General features: G+C 34.7%; 1 protein-coding gene across 1 annotated transcript in view; it reads right to left on the reverse strand.

The window, feature by feature from the left end:
• The window catches only part of LOC123542861 (zinc finger protein 808-like), a 33,333-nt gene that overhangs the window by 2,512 nt on the left and 14,030 nt on the right, over positions 1-16,791 (reverse strand). The gene's annotated exons all lie outside the window — the stretch shown is intronic.

Consider the following 16,791-nt stretch of genomic DNA (forward strand, 5'->3'; position numbering starts at 1 on the left):
AATTATGGAAACACTTTTGATATGTAAAAAGAAAATGTGTAAAAATTATTGATACTCAACTGTGCCCATTCTGTGTGTGCACGAATGGGGCTTGAGCCATTGCACAGTCAACAATGTCAGACGTACAGTATCAATTATTTAAGCTGCCTTACACAAGCTAAATATGTGTTCAGCAAATGTTTTCAGAATCCATCAGAATGTAGCATTTTAAGGTCTAATCTTTGAAAACATTTATAGTGGAAGCCCACCATAATATTATGAAGTAATTCTCTGAATCCCTAATTCCCACACCCCTGTTGGGGCTTACAACTTTTCAAAGCAATCAAAAAAACATTTGAGTTAAGATTTGTTCTTTTTAATTATAAACATTACATGCAAAAGTCTGCATCAGTTTGGCTATTATTTTTTCATAGGCAGTGGCTAGGTAGCCGGTTCTGGCTACCTAGACGTTTAGTCTACATAGCCCGTTCCTGCTACCTAGGCTAAAGGTCTAGGTAGCCGGCTCTATATTTACGTACATTGTATTGTACATGTATGAACATGTAAGTTCAGGTAACCGGATATAATAAACTATTATAAAAGATCATTATGTTAATTTAATAAATTACATTTCTTGTGACTTATTATTTATTATTTCTGTTTTACCTGTTTATTTCACTGTATTTACGCACTCATAACATATCGGCGGACATTTTGTTATGTTAAAACATATTTGTAACATATTTGAGACACCGTGATTTATTCTTAAAACAAAATTAAACAAACTGTTTATTAATAAAAAGGACAAAACAGAGAGCATCAACGTACATTAAATGATTCGGTTCTTCTGAACATACCGGCGTTTGATCCTTTTATGTGCCTGTTTAAAGTGATAATTGTTAGTAGTCATCACTTTCGCACCTCTATGTGCATCTTTAATTAATTAATTATTACGTAATTTCTCCACCAATTTGTTTATTAATCAATAATCTTGATTGGTTCTAATTGTCTGTTTGAACAAAATAATAAACTCTATTCTAAGGCAGCATATACTTATATGTTCATATACGATATGTATTATATATAGAGCTGGCTACCTAGACCTTTAGTCTAGGTAGCCGGAACCGGTTACATAGATTAAAGGTCTAGGTAATTGGAACCGGCTACCTAGCCACTGCCTTTTTCTTAGGTTCAAAAGTTGGCTATTATTTTTCGGAGTGTGAGCCCTGGACATGCTACTTATATCACGGTGTTTAACAATTTCCATTAATGTATTTGAGTTGCCAGCAAATTTAAAAGGCAGTGGCAGTATCTCGTTTCTGCAATTTTTAAGTGAAATAAGTAAGTTTACAACATCATTTATGCATAGACTAACATACATTTGATGCCTCTTAAATACTTCTGTACTCCTAGCCAATTCTCACAGGGCTGTCTAGGAATACAGAACTTCAATAATCCTAGAATCAGAGGCTAGGATTACGGTACCATAATCGTAGCCACTGCCAATTTATAAAGCAGCCACTAACTAATGTACTATGATGATGTAGTAAGTAGCAATAACCATAGGAAAGATAACTCTTGCAAAGCCTTGTTCAGGATTTCCAAAAAATGTGTCCACTAAAAATTGAAATTCTCGTGTTCATTTTTCAAACCTATCTTATCATGTTACATGGAGGGTATTTGAATTACTGTATGATTTTCAAGACTTAAAACTGTGCAGATTAGAAATTATTGATCAGGTCGGATATCCAGGCACTTCACCAATTACGTTGCGTAGCAACAAGTGAGAGGTGAAAGTAGACGCCATTTTGTAAAGAGAAAGCATTGTGTGTATCACAGTTGTTCTTGTTTTTATTAATTTAAAGTGATTGAATGGAAAAACAAAAAGATGCCAACATTTTAATGACATAATATTGCAGAATGCACCAATAATCATTTGATAGAGAGAGAGAAACCTTTCGTTCTATTAGTTTCCTGATGTGAAATTGAACAATGATTGCCGATTTAAATGGGAGTCGTGCATGCGGCAGACAAAATCCTGACGGCTCTGAATGGATATCAACTGCAAAGTACATTTGCAGTCAGCACTTCCGTAGTTTTTACTATTATTATTTTCCAAAGTGAAAGTACCATGTATTTGAATGGGGCTAAATTTTCTGTCATATTTCTTCATTGAATGGTTTCATAATCTCACTAAAGAAACTTGGGAAATGTTCCTTTATAGTGGATGAATAAGTTATATTAAAACAAATCAAATACATGCAGCGGAAAAAATGCAATTAACTGGGAAACTTTTGCACAAAAACCTGAAAAAGTTGTCAGTGTCATAATCTAGGACATGACTTTAACAATCCATAAAACTTTATCGGTAATATTTACATTCAAAAACACAATTGATTTATCATCCATAAAAATATTAGAATCCAAAAACATAATTTTACTCCTGTAAATCAAAATTAACAAAAAGAGGTGGTTGTTGCTATAGCAAGCTAGCTTGTCTAGGTCGTACACAATCTCAATGTCGAATTATTTTAACTATACACAATATATTAGAATGAAATTTTTGTACACAGCAATAACTGAAAATAACAAAAGATAAATTTTCAACTGATAAGGTAAAAACTGTGTAAACTTACTCCAAAGTCTGCCTTGGAATTTCTCACATACAAATGGCGTATATTTTCTAAGGGAAGTAACTATGCGGAAAGAAACGGCTGGCGACGCCAAAATTTAACAATTTTTTTTCTTTGTTGAAGGTCAGTAATTCAAATCCTTCTTTGTTTCATATAAAACAAACAACAACTTCAGCCGTTTTCATAAAAGTTCTATCACATATTATAAAATTATAAGTGACAGCAACAGTTCAAACATCGTTGAAATTTTTTGTAATAGATCTATAACCACTCAAACTATTATAAAGTAAACAACGCAAATTCAGACCAATACAAACATTCATTTTTATTAGACAGTGCAGGATTGGAATAGACTGAAAGAGAATACCCCATGCGCAGAAACAGTTGAGAGCTTTAAATCAGCACATCGTTACTGAACGACACTCATCCCGAAGTCTTATATTACCAGAATTGATCCTGCGTCGTATATTTACAGATACAGATACATGCAGATATTAACGAAAAAATTAAAAGAATAATAGGGGCTAAATAGTTCTGAAATGCCAGTCAGTTGTGGTCTGCTACCCTAACATGATCTTCGTCTCAATAGCATAAATAGTTTTCCCTATTTATTCTATATAAAACTGACATTTTTAATGAGCTACCAGACATAGCTAGACCCATTTCAAAGAACAAATCCTTACTTCATTTTAAAGAGTTATGATAAAACTGACTTCTACTTCTATTTCTACGGTGCTACTCCCAACAATCATTTACTGATTATATCTGGGAGGTCGGGGACAATCTATTGAAATAACCTATGTTACATGATAAAAACATTGTAGGTAAAACTGCTACATACCATGTTAAAAATAAAAACGACGTGATGGATTAGTGCATGAAGTATTTAGACTGAGAGTGAAACTTGCTAGGCTTTCACTGGCCTTGATGTTGTAAGGCAAGTTGTTCCGGTAACGAATAGTCATAGGAAAGAAAGAGTTCATATGGTATTGTGTTCGTGAAAAAGGAATAAGGTAGTTGTGATTTCTTGCCCGAGTAAGATGGTTATGGTCTACAAATACGAGGTTATTACTGATTTTATACAGCATGATTAATGAAGCTTGTTTTCTTCTTTGATCTAGTGTTTGCCATTTGAAAATTTCTTGCATAGACGTGACACTGCTAAATTGGGAATAATCATTTAAAACATAACTAGCTGCAGCACTTTGCACCCGTCCAATTTCATACGCTAAAGTTTTCTGCCATGGAAGCCAAATTGTACTAACATAATAAAATCTGTAAGTTTTGTAGGGTGTTTCTTTAAAATTAATATCATTTCTCCGAACATTTCTTTTTATAAATTTAAGGGTGTTTCTTGCTTTAGATGATGTATTTTCCATAATTATGTTGTTGTTTTTTCAGTTAAAATCTTCACTGATGGTAACCCCAAGATATTAAGCATATTTTGTTTCTTTTAAGTCTGAGTAATGAAGTTTATCAGGACATTTGATGGTTTATTTCTTTTTTGAATTTCTAATAATCTTACATTTGTCAGGGATGAATTCTATAGACCATTGATTTTCCTAGTCTTCTAATATGTTAAGATTTTTTTTTTTTGTAATTTTTGTGAGTCAGATGAATAATCAATAGTTAAGTAAACAATAGTGTCATCTGCAAAAAGTCTGACTCTTCTCTTAACTGCGTTGGGCAGGTGGTTCCAAGCCAGTATTCTATATCGGCCCGATATCAAACCGACGTCGTTGTCTATAACGGCCCTATATCGGCTTCAATTTCGGCTGCAGATAGGGATGATGTCGGCCCGATGTCGGCAGACGGTATCGGGCTAATATCATAATGACATTGGTCTGATATTGGCAAACGATATTTTGCCAACATCGAAACGATATCAGCCCGATATTGGCAGATCATATTGTGGTCGCGAAATAGTGTGACACGTAGTGCTTTATCAAAGTTTTCTTAAAATATACACTTTATAAATTCTCAGAGTATTTTTTTCATAATTTTCTTGAGAACTTGTGTATCGCATGAAGTGTATGATGCTTATTTGATTTTATTGATATAAAAAAATCCAAAACTATATACTGCATGTTTTATACAGTTACGTAAGCTTTCTGTATATTCTTAACACTATTAGAATCGTTCAATTAGAATTTTAAACGTATTAATATTTTCATTATTTTGTAAATATAAATATTTTTATGGCAGCATTTTACATAAAAATAAAAATGCATCTTCATTATTACCTCCCTTTATTAAATATAAAATTTTGATAAATACCGTCTACAAATTTTGTTTGAAACTAGTTTGATTAATAATGGTATACATCATTTTGGCTTAAATTAGCTTACTTTTTCACGTTTATCAATAATATTTTGAAAAATATAGTTATATTAGAGAATCCAATATCGGCCCGATGTCAATGCGACGTACGAAATAGTTACACCGATTGATGTCGATCAATCGATTTTACTATTTTGCGGCACTACAACGGCCCGACGTCGGCACTTCATCGGCACATTTTGCCGACATTCCGACATTATACCTATATCGGGCCGATATAGTCATGCTGGCTGGGTTTATATAGCATACAAAAAGAGAAGGGCCCAGCACAGAACCTTGGGGGACTCCTGACATTATTTGCACTGAATCTGAATTACTACCCTCTACTGCTACTGTTTGAGGTCTGTTTCTAAGAAATGATTTGATCCATACTATTGCTTTTTTGTTTATTCCAAGTTTCATAAGTTTGTATGAAATTAGTCCATTGTCAACTTTATGGAATGCCTTTGAAAAATCCATTACAAGTAAATCAGTTTGTTTTCATGCTTCTAAATTGTCACAAATGTCTTGAGTGAATGAAAGTTGAGTCTCACGTCTGTGTTTTTGAACGAAATCCATGTTGGAATGGAGAAAGTAGGTTACTGGAGTCAAGATGAGTCATGATATATGAAACCAGAATGTGCTCCATTAATTTTGAGGCAATGCATGTTAAAGAGGTAGGTCGATAATAACTAGCTTTAGATTTAGGACCTTTTTGTATGCTGGTACAACAACTGCTGTTTTCCAGTCATCCGGAACAATGCCAGTATGTAAAGAAGCCTGAAAAACTTTAGTGAGGAATGGAGCTACTTCATAACATAACTCTTTAAGCAATCTTGGAGATAGTTGATCGGGGCCAGTAGTTTGAGAACACCATCGAAGGATATGTTTCTATCACACGTTCCTTTACTTTCCTGATAGTTTCCGTTTTTTAAATAATTTAAATTCACAGGCTTGTTTTCGATTCATTGGTTTTGGTTTTGAGAAAACAGACTGAAATTGACTATTGAGGACTGTTGCTTTATCAATTGGTTTAATATATGTTTTACCGTTTTGACTGTAAATACTCACCATATTTTCTGTATTTTGGCTGTGAAATGAGGATGCCAACTGATACTGCATTGAGCATATGGCACAAGACCATAAAGTGTTCTTGAGTAGAATACTTCAGAACATGGAAGATACAAGGAAAATTGCCAAGGAAAATGTTGACAGGGCACAAGAGAGATACAAATCACAATATGACAAGACAGCGAATGAAATTAACTTCAGACCAGCACAAAGGGTGTGGCTGTATTGCTCACAAGTTCCACCAGGAAAGGCACCAAATTTGCACAGGAAGTGGGTTAGACCCAATTATGTGGTACAGGTGTGCCCAAATGATACATATAGGTTCTGGAACTGCCAAACAAACAAAGAAGTAAATTCACGTGTCGACGTACAAAGGATGAAGCCCTACTACGACCCAGTGGACCGTCCCACCAATCCCCTCCCAGAGGAAGACAATGATGCTGAGTTGGATCCTGAGGAGATCAGAGAAGACCTAAACCTGCAAGAAAGAGGAAAAGGGCAGCAGGACTAACCAGTCAGACCACGGGACTTGCAGCTGTCACCAGTACAGCTGCATCCACAACTGCAAACACAAGGTCAGCAGCAACAGCAGCAGCCGCAGCCACCACAACATTATCAACAGCAACAACAACAGCAAGACAAGCCATCCACAAGCAAACAAGCAGACATAGCCGAATCAAGGGAAAAAATACACAATAAACTCTTGTGCATTCGCATCATAACATGCAAAACATATTTTTATGTACAACGGGGATCTTCAAAGCCAGAATGGTGCACTTGGCAGGCTACCAGGGCACTTGCAGAAGATATCTACATAAAGCATGGCACACTGACAACAGAACGTAGAAGACAAGATAAAAAAAATCTTCTCAAATTCAGGCTAGATAGGCAGGAAGGATAACCAGCGAAAAGGATTTTTACTGAACTGCTCATTGAAACGGAGCATATAATAGAAATCTGCAAAGAGGACAATGACAAGAAAAGCTATCTGATCAGTCATCAGAATAAAAACATTTCTCCAGACTGGTATGAAGAGGAAGATGTGCCTAGTGTTCTATTAGTGAATTATTTAAGACTATTGAAGAGTGATTTTCAGCAGCTGCAAAAGAAAGGATTAGAATAAGCTTGCATTGGAGTACATGTAGTTATATTGTAGTACAGCCAATTTAGCAGTAATATTGTGCCGTTTAAGTGCCATATATTAACAAGAGCTGTCAGCTGACAGCGCGCTCGACTATTCTCAGTACTCGATAGTATAATGTAAGCTATGAGTAAAACTTTAACATTACAATAAGCATATTCTAAGTCGAAAAGGGGCCACAATTCAGTCAAAATGCTTGATAGGGTTGCCTCCTCCTTTTAACAGACTGGGGCCATGATGGTAAACACGTATGCAAAATATGAAAGCAATATCTCAATTGACTTTGAAAATATTTGGGGTGGTACGCAAACTCTAACATTACAATTAGCATATTCCAAGTCGAAAAGGGGCCATAATTCAGTCAAAATTAAAAGAATGGGGTCATGATAGTAAACCAGTACGCAAAATATGAAAGCAATATCTCAATGGACTTTGAGAATATTTGGGGTGGTACGCAAACTTTAACATTTGTGACGCTCACGCTAACGCTAACGCCGACGCCGGGGCCAGTAGGATATCCTCTCTTATTTTTCGAATAGTCGAGCTAAAAATTTGAAGAGATTGTTAATAAGAGTCCATAACATACACACTGTTTTGTTAATGGCAGTAGACACGTGACATGATACCCACCCAGTCACATTATACTGCGACACCGGGCTGACCAGTCCTAGCACTACCCTCTTAATGCTGAGCGCCAAGCGAGGAAGCTGCTAGTACCATTTTTTACGTCTCTGGTATGACCCACGACCTCTCGCACTCGAAGCGGACGCTCTACCACTAGGCTACCGAGGAGGTTCATGGCAACAGATATCTAAATTAAGGGGACGTATATTGCAACATTCACAGTTCATACAGAAATGCGGAAGGGGTGCATATTCAAGAAATCGATGGTGGGAAAATAAAAAACATATTCCTAAACTGATATAATAGTGATGGACACCTGTAATATTCAGTATTTTGTGGGTAAGGATGTGGTACTATGAATGTAATAGGAAAACAGAGGTCTTTGTGAAAGTACATTCAACACAAAATATTAAGCTTTTGTATAAGGAAAAAACAGGTTTTTTTACAATAACAGTGTTCCAAATAATGTTGAAGGGATGAGATTTTCTTTCTAACACACCTGGTTTGCTTAAACATGTAAAAATTTAACGCCACGTCATTTCAGCTCGGGATGGACGCCATATTTCTCATTGATAAAAATGTAAACAAAAAAAATCAGAGTGGGATTAGCATTGCAAGGGCATAACATGACATTCTACACAATGAATACCTTAGAACAGATATATAAGACGCTACACAGGTCAGGCGGGTTAAATGCATAATGGCGATCACTTGAAATTCATCTTGAAAAGGTGGTTAATTTTAGTTTATTTACATGGTTTTTAATTTTCCCACGACTTCTCGGCGATTCACTGCAAATGTATTACTGCGCCGGACGAAAGGTAACTCTAATAAACAACGGGAGACAACTTAGGTGTCAGCACGTGTACGATTTTTAAAAAAAACATGTCGATGATTATAATTTCTTATCAAATAATGAATCCTATTCAGATATTCGTCTTTAATATTAGAAAATTATTAATTTCTGTGGACATTTGTCAAAAAATATAACTTACATTGGACTACTTTGCGCATCAAACTGGTTTCCGCTTCAGTTGTGAGGCACTTCCGTTATACTTTTTGACAACAATAACAAAACACAAAATGAATCAATAAAGTCACTTATAAACCGACTGCTACTTAAATCAGTGTAAGTAAAGTTGTTGTTACAACATTATACATGTTCGTTACGTTATGAGATAAAGTTTATCTTGAACTGCGTAATCCATTAATTACGTTTAGATGATATTGCATTTACAACTTATTTGATCCCATTTTTTACGTGAATGACAGCATTCTCGTGCAACTCGTGAAAACAGAGTTATGAAAAGTATGGTGGAGAATTCAAGGACAAATTATAAATGACATTAAAGTGAGGATAACTGTATATTCGTCCAGTTTTGATCATTGACATGCCTGCTGTGTATTAGTAACTTTTGTGAACAAGATTAGAATGTTACTTTTGCACATATACACATTGATTGGACCTCTCAACCAAATTTCATACCTTATTTTAGGGATTTTTAAGACAATACATTTTCAAAAGTTTGTTGAATGTGTTTTGATATTTAAGTGCATTGTAGTTCATGAATACCAAGTTAAAAATTAATAATGGCAACATTTCTAGGCCCTTATTGTAAGCCACTAGACTTCTGTAACGATAAATGTTTAATGTATTAAGGGGAATATACTCTTTTAGTTTTGGAATGTGGCATTCCTTGACCACCGTATCTTTTCTTATGCACTGCTTTGTAAACAAACTAAATAATTTGTTTTAGCTTACATAATGTAACTTATTATGTGAAATGAAAAGCAAGACAGTGACCATATTTCACATTCTTTCTTTAAATTAGAATCTGTAGGACATTGATAAATGTTTGGACAAGGTGAAGCACTATTATTTTCGCACCAAAAAGTCTAAATTGTTGACTTTGAGTGTACACAATAAGTCTTACGAAATTCAACAATAACTTTCTTGTTTCAGTTTTCTCATTTTTATTTTAGTGAGCAATCCTTTGTGTACTTATAACAGTTGAAACAGTATCCATTTCATGTACCGAAACCTTGTACTTTTTTGCAGGTAAATTTTATCATACCCCACCCACTTTTTTCTAATTTCAAAGTATGCGTCCCCTTAAAGCTAGTTTCTGTTAAAATTTCATTGTGGGAGTATTTTTGACATTTTGGTAGAAAAATGGGAGAGCAGGTTGTACATTGTATTTGGTGAAGTGAAGCTCAATTTTAGTACGAGTAATACTTCCAGGTCACAGAAGTGTGATTTTGATATCAGTTTACAGTAAGCAAATGTGACCAGAGATATCTCTCTTAGCAGACACATGACCCCTACTTTTCTCTTCATTTTATATCCGTTTTAGCATAACTCTTTAAAATGAGGTAAGGATTTGTTCTCTGAAATGGATCTGGCTATGTTTGACAGCTCTTTAAACAAGAGCTGTCTGATGACAGCGCGCTCGACTGTTCGAAGAATTGATTGAAGAATGGGGTCAAAATATTTCCACCGATATTCAGACAAAAGAAATAAATAGATTAGACAAACAATGTTCCTGTATTACTTTGATTTCGATAAGTCTTGCACTAAATGACAATATATGAGCCAATTTCAAAGTCCAAAAAGGGCCATAATTCAGTCAAAATAGTTATGTACTCTTGCCTACAGATGGAAATCATAATGATAAACAAGTGTTCAAAGTTTAAAAGCCATATGTCAAATAGTTTTGACAAAACATGGACTTGTATGAAAACAGAACCAATTTCAAAGTCCAAAAAGGGCTATAATTCAGCCAAAATAGATGACAGAGTTATGTTCTCTTTCCTACAGATAGAGACTATTATACTAAACAAGTGATAAAAGTTTCAAAGCCATATGTCAAACACTTTACAAAAAATATGAACTGGTACGAAAAACTTAACCAAGATTTCTAAGTCAAAAAAGGGCTATAATTCAGCCAAAATCCTTGATGGAGTTACATACTCTTGCCTATAACTGGACATGGCGATGGTAAACAGGTGTTAAAAGTTTCAAAGCTTTATCTCAAAAGACTTTGTCAAAATATGAACTGGTACGAAATATTAACCCAGATTTCTAAGTCAAAAAGGGCCATAATTCAGCCAAATTCCTTGATGGAGTTATGTGCTCTTGCCTATAACTGGACATGGTGATGGTAAACAAGTGTTGAAAGTTTCAAAGCTTTATCTCAAAAGACTTTGTCTAAATATGAACTGGTATGAAAAACTTAACCAAGATTTCTAAGTCGAAAGGGGCCATAATTCAGCCAAAATCCCTAATGGAGTAATGTACTCTTGCCTATAACTGGCCATGATGATGGTAAACAAGTGTTGAAAGTTTCAAAGCTTTATCTTAAAAGACTTTGTCAAAATATGAACTGGTACGAAAAATTGACCATGATTTCTAAGTCAAAAGGGGCCATAATTCAGCCAAAATCCTTGATGGAGTTATGTGCTCTTGCCTATAACTGGCCATGATGATGGTAAACAAGTGTTGAAAGTTTCAAAGCTTTATCTCAAAAGACTTTGTCAAAATGTGGACTGGTACGAAAAACTTAACCAAGGTGTGACGCCGACGCCGACGCCGACACCGACGCCGACGCCGTGGTGAGTAGGATAGCTCTACTTATTCTTCGAATAGTCGAGCTAAAAATACCAGTTTTATATAGAATATATAAAGGAAATTATTTACCTGTTTGTGACCATTAGTGATCCATTAAAACAATCAAGAAATGGTTGCAATGGATCACTAATGGAACGTGTTCCAATAAATGGATCGCGATATTGAAGCCAGTTATTAACTTTACAGAGCCATTCAGAAGGCTTTATCCTCTTTTATTAGGAAACATATGGTTTTAATCCATCCAATTTACCATTACAGCATATCTTCTAGCTGCTATGGTTATGTTATGTAATCTCATCTAAGGTATAATATTGGGGGACAAAAAGGGGAACAAAAATTAGCGCATTTTGAAGGTAATAAGTGTACAGGATGGACAGGATATGGATTTATTAAAGAGAAAATGGTGGTTGCTATTTCATTTATTTTCTATGATTTGCAACTAAAGGTATTTTCTTAATAATTACAATTCAGTATAAATAAATACATTTTTACATTGTGATTCTTTAGATTTCAATAAAACAAGTGAATGTAAGAATACAAAGATTTCTTTAATATAACGTAATAATTTTTAAAATGCTGATTCAAATGACCTGTATACTTACTTATATGGAAACTAGTTAATAAATGTATGTTTCTCTTTATCTATCCATATTTCACAAAGATGGAATTTCTGTTAGCTGCATGATTTATCAAATGATTTGTATAAAACTGAATCCATGAAAATGTTGAATGACTGCTAAATTTGTAACTATATAATCATATATATATATCATTAGTTAACATTATTGAAACAATTTAATACATGTATTTGAATAATTTTAATAGAAAGGCCTTTTCAACAGTTACTGCATATCCCTGCAAATCCAGGCCACACCCAAGTCACAAAAACGATTTGCCAAAACAGAATGGTTTCAATTAAATACAGCCTGTAGTTAGGAATATATCGGTGTGATGAAACGCATTCCATTGAGCGATCTAATAAGCAATCTATATTATTATATATGCGTTCCGTTAAGCGATCCATTATACGATCTATTATGCGATCCATTATATATACGATCTATTATGCGTTCCATTGAGCGATCTATTGTGCGCTCCATTAGCGTATTGTTAAATGACACTTTAATTATGTTAATTAGTGATCCATTAGTTCCTTTGCATGTGAAATTGGAACATGGATTTGCTGGTGTGTATTGGATTAACAACACGCTTGCGGATCATGGTTTTAGTGACGTTTATTGGCAGTGTTTATTGGGCTTTTTTTAGTTTTGGTAGGTTTCAGTAAGATTTACAAAAACGTGGCAGTTAGGTTCTGGTAACATATAAAAAACATGACAGTTTGTATCGTTACCTAGGTTCCGGTAAGATACAATGTATATAAAACGTGGCAGTTAGGTTCCGGTAACATATATAAAACGTGACACAAATGCAGAGCAATATACACACAAAACAAAGTCATATGACCTTTGACCCCTAAGTGTGACCTTGACCTTTAAGTGAGCAATCCGAAACATGCGCTCTGCACATCATTTTGATGAAGTGAATATTTGTGTCAGGTTTCTTTGAAATCCTTCAAGAGTCACAGAGTGGAAGGGAGATTGCTAACCAACAGACAGACAGACAGACGGACACGGAGGCGATAACATAATACGTCTCTTAGGGCATATAAAAAGGAATCGAGATCTTATGGTGATACAAGTTGTGTGCAAGTTTGGTTAAAATCAAATCATAAATGAAGCTGCTATTGTGCAGACAAAGTCAAAATAGCTAATTCTGGCCCTTTCAGGGGCTATAACTCTGGAATCCATTATGGGATCTGGCCAGTTCATGAAAGGAACCAATCTTATAGTGACACAAGTTTTTGTGCAAGTCTGATTAAATTCAAATCATAAATGAAGCTGCTATTGTGCTGACAAGGTCAAAGTAGCTAATTCTGGCCCTATCAGGGGCCATAACTCTGGAACCCATAATGGAATCTGGCCAGCTCAAGAAAGGAATCAAGATCTTGTGGTGATACAAGTTGTGTGCAAGTTTGGTTAAAATCAAATCATAAATGAAGCTGCTATTGCGCAAACAAGGTCAAAATAACTAATTTTGGCCCTTTCAGGGGCCATAACCCTGAAACCAATTAGGGGATCTGGCCAGTTCAAAAAAGGAACCAAGATCGTATGGTGACACAAGTTTTGTGCAAATTTGATTAAATTCTAATCATAAATGAAGCTGCTATTGTGCAGACAAGGTCAAAATAGCTAATTCTGGCCCTTTCAGGGGCCATAACTCTGGAACCCATAATGGGATCTGGCCAGTTCAAAAAAGGAAACAAGATCTTATGGTGATACAAGTTGTGTGCAAGTTTGGTAAAAATCAATCATAAATAAAGCTGCTATTGTGCAGACAAGGTCAAAATAGCTAATTTTGGCCCTTTCAGGGGCCATAACTCTGGAACCCATAAGGGGATCTGGCCAGTTCAAGAAAGGAACCAAGATCTTATGGTGATACAAGTTGTGTGCAAGTTTGGTTAAAATAAAATCATAAATGAAACCACTATCGTGCAGACAAATTGTGGACGGACGGACGGACGACGGACGAAGGGTGATCACAAAAGCTCACCCTGTCACTATGTGATAGGTGAGCTAAAAACGTGGCAGTTAGGTTCCGGTAACATATATAAAACGTGACAGTTTATATCCTTACCTAGGTTCCGGTAACATATATAATACATGACAGTCTGTATCGTTACCTTGGTTCCAGTAACATATATAAAACATGGCAGTCTGTATCGTTACCTAGGTTCCGATAACATATATAATACATGACAGTCTGTATCGTTACCTTGGTTCCATTAACATATATAAAACATGGCAGTCTGTATCAAACGTCGATATGTTGCTGAGAGTGGTTCGGCTTGCCTTCAGTCATGTTGTTTGTGTTCATATCATACAAAGAATTGAGTATCATAGAGTTTACATGTCGTGCATAACTAAAAATTACAGCTTAAAATAATTGTGTTTTGTTTTGTATTTTTGATTATGTTTTTATAACAGAAATTCATTCTGCGCCTATCACAAAGAGATCGACAACCACAAAAGTGCAACGTTTGGTCTTTCTTGGAACATGCTGAGATATTTGTTATTACTGCCTTACCGCTTTGAAACTGCAAATTAAATTTAGATGAACACTGTTCTTTGTTGTTTCAAATTTAAAAGACAAATGCCTTACGATACATTTCCAAGTTCTGTTTAAACCAGTTTATATTTGCGTACATAGGGGTCAAACTTGACCTAGATTTTATCCAGGCAAACATTCTGATCAAATATGAAGATTCAGTGTAAAATGCAGTCCCAACTGCATACACAAGGTTTACCTTTGATATGACCAAGTGACCTAGTTTTTAACCCTAAATTGCCCATATTCGAACTTGGCCTAGTTTTCATCCAGACAAGCATTGCTATGGTGGGCTAAACAAGAGCTGTCACAGGAGACAGTGCGCTAAACTATTTCGATGCTGAACATATCTGAGGAAGCTGGAGCTGTCACTAGAGTGTTTAGTGACTCCAATTGTGGATGAGGATATTGCACAATAGCTAGGGTCTGTGTCAAAAATGCGGACTGAGCATCTCCTGAATCCTGGAGATCGACCTTTATCTCAGGTCAAGCTATTACAGCTGAAAATGATCATGTTACATGGTCTGGTGGTTCTGGGATATTTATTGCCATTCGCACATGTTTATAAACAACCCCTTGGTCTGTAGATTACAGGGAGCACTTTGGTAAAAATTATTGAACTAGGAAAAATACCAACTGAATAATTGATACATAGTGGATTAATGGTGTTGTTCATACTTTTTATATATTATGTATTCTGCTTTTTAATTTGAATGATTTATTAAAAAAAGATGTTGTACAGATGATTGATTCTATATATTAATAATTCATGTTTTAATTGCTAAAATGCGGATTGTAATCTACAATGGTTCAGAATACCCAGTAGAAGGAGTTTTAAGAATAGAATTAACACTTTCTACAAAGCAGAAATCATGTATAATGTGGGGAAAATGAAACTGCTCCCAATGTTAATACAATATTCAAAACACATAATAAAATGCATGTATAGTATATTGCACATACTTTTTTCAATTTTATATGGTATACTTATTTTCTGTAACGAAGTTACTTTATTTAACTCTTTCTGTATAAAAAATATTTTATTTCAACCTGAGTTATGTTTTGAAACCACATGTGCACAGGGCAGCAGCTACTAGCAACAGAAGTTGTAACAATATGTAAATTTATACCAATGCATCATTGAAATAAAATAGTAATTATGATAACAGTTACTGTTATATGAAAAGATAGCAGACGTCTTGAAATGTGAACTATAACTTGATTATATAAGGCTGGTAAAGGTTTTTAAATCACTAATACCATCTTCTGCTAATTTCAACTAAAGCTTCAATGGAATATTAGGGCTTTACACCTATGTGCAGAGTTAAAAATTGTCGTTAAAATCTGATAAATTGATGCCTATTTTGCAAAAGTCACACACATATGACTGCCTCTATTCTCACACAAAAAATATTCTTCATTTATTAAAAAATCAAAATTATCACAGTAATAAATGTGCAAGTTTTGCAACATCTAATCCGTTTGCTATACTAGTAGCTGAATCCATTGTTAAAATATTCATTCTGCCTATGTCCTACTTTAACTGAATATCTGTTTATTATTCTGTTTAACATCATTCTTAGATATCATTCTTTTATATTAAAACAAAAAATATCTTTTGCACTTTCGGCAATGAAATACTTGCTGCTGAGGATACACTGTTGAATATATTTACTCAAAATGTTGTTTATGGAAGGGTAATTGACTTCTTTTCTTATTATGCACTGTGCTATTAGATTAGACTTACTGGTATCAAATAACATAATGCACTTCTAAATAGTTTATACATATTTATAAATCTAACCAATAAGAAGACTATTCATATGTTTTCATTTAAGGTATTATTGTTTTAACATGATTATAATTGAAGACTAGGGGCAATTCAGACCTTTCTGATTTTTTGGTGTATGATTAAAACTAGCCAGATTAAACTGAAGCACAAAATTAAACCTCAGCTCATGTGCTTACCACCTGTTAACTAAATGCGGATTAAGATCTCTATCCACAGGAAAAATTTATTGCAGTGTGCCATACTTGTGATTGGTCAGTTAACGGTTTATCATGAGATATCGGTCACAAGCTCTGACCAGAGTTTACCAGACTAGATAATCAGAGCCAAGACTGATGAAGTCAGAATATATAAAAAAAATATTTTTTCTAAAAAAAAAAAAGATTATCTAGTCGGTAGCCAGACTACTGCTGACCTAGTTTTTGCCCAAACATGACCCAGA

Source organism: Mercenaria mercenaria, chromosome 19 (genome assembly GCF_021730395.1).
Source record: "Mercenaria mercenaria strain notata chromosome 19, MADL_Memer_1, whole genome shotgun sequence".
Classification (NCBI taxonomy): domain Eukaryota; kingdom Metazoa; phylum Mollusca; class Bivalvia; order Venerida; family Veneridae; genus Mercenaria; species Mercenaria mercenaria.